This window comes from Hipposideros armiger, unplaced genomic scaffold (assembly GCF_001890085.2).
Source record: "Hipposideros armiger isolate ML-2016 unplaced genomic scaffold, ASM189008v1 scaffold_126, whole genome shotgun sequence".
NCBI classification, from domain to species: Eukaryota; Metazoa; Chordata; class Mammalia; order Chiroptera; family Hipposideridae; genus Hipposideros; species Hipposideros armiger.
Window position 1 is genome coordinate 1,790,549 of NW_017731476.1, and position 1,601 is coordinate 1,792,149.

Genomic DNA, 1,601 nt, shown 5'->3' on the forward strand with positions numbered 1-1,601 from the left:
CGGCCGGTCCTGCGGCGGCGGCCGCGATCGCTTCCCCGAGCGGGGAGCCGGAGCCCAGAGCGCCGAAGCCCAGGCCGGAGCGCCCCCGCCGGCGCCGCCCGGAAGTGCGGGGGCGGGGCCGGGGTGGGGGGTGGAGCCCCGAGCGAGGGAAGGGCCGACAACTTGGGGCGGGACCGGGACTTGGGGTTGGCAGAGAACGTGGGGGCGAGGCCGAAAACGTGAGGGCGGGGCCGGGAGTGGGAGCCAGGCAGAGAGCGCAAGACGGAGCCAGAGCGCAGGGATAAGGCGAAGAGCGTGGGGGTAGGGCTTCGAACGTGGGGGTGAGGCCTGGAACGTGGAGGCGGGGCTAGGGCACATGGTTGAGGCCTAGAGCGTGGGGGCGGGGCCGAGAGCGTGGGGCGGGGCCGAGAGTGTGGGACCCGGGCCGAGAGAGTGCGAGAGGGACCCGAAGCGCCTGGAAGGGCTAAGAGCATGGGAGTGGAGTCTCGAACGTGGGAGCGGAGCCTAGGACGTGGAGGCGGGGCCTGGGCGTAGGGATGGGCCCTGAGTTTTGAGGCGGGGCCAAAAGCGTCCAGGCCGACCTGGGACGAGAGGCGGAGCCCAAACGAGTGGGGTGGGCGTGGTTATATATGCTAATGTGGCGGGGCCGTGGGCGGGGGGCGGAGCAAGGACGTTGTCTACGGGGACCCGGGAGGGGGCATTGGGAAACTGTGCAGGTCTCTCTGAATTGTGGAGTCCGGGAGAGTGGCGTCGGGGAGTCACCCCCGCGAGGGTCCCTGAAAAACTGGTCACCAAGGAGGCTTGGACCAGTGCACCAAGCGGATGACCGGCCCCCAGTATGGACACCGGGGCGCATGCCAAGTTGCAGCCCTTTTTTCTGGTGTCCACCCGCTTAGGGCTTCCGAGGTCGGCACCCACCGGCCCTGCCCGCGCCCAGCCGGCCTCCCACACCCTCGAAGCGAGCAGCTCGTGCCCGGGTGGACAAGGTGTCCAGAGGGACTGTAGACCTAGGAGCTGGCTGGCCCTGGACAGGAAGACCTTCGCAGGACAGCCACCAGCTGCCCAGGACACTGAAGGGAGCAGATGTCCAGGAGTTGGGCAGTTTGAAAGGCAGAGAGAGCTAAGCTGACCGGGAGCTGAGCCCTGGTGATATCTAGCCCCTGTCTCCCCTTCTCCATGCCCACTGCTACCCAGCTGGCCAGGACCCGGACAGAGAAGGTGGTCTGGGGCTCCACCCTCCCTGAGTCCCCAGGCAATCTGGACTCAGACAGGGCTAGGGCACACAGTAGGCAGTAAGCATCCCATAAATACTGGCAGGAGCCCCAACCTCCAAAGAGCTGTGGGTTGAGACTGGCTGAGGCCCTACCCCCGTCTGGGCCCACCTGCCTCCATTTCTCCCAGGCACCATCCAGGTTCTGGACAAGGGCCTCTTTCCCACCAGTGCCTGTGGGTCCCACTTGCCTACACCATCTGGAGAGCAAGAACTTTGGGGTGACCCGATCCCTGCACCTACCACCTCTTTCCCCCCCACTGTCACCAGGCAGCCCTTGCCTGACCTGCAAACCCAGCTGGCCAACTGTGTTCCAAGCCCACCACCAACC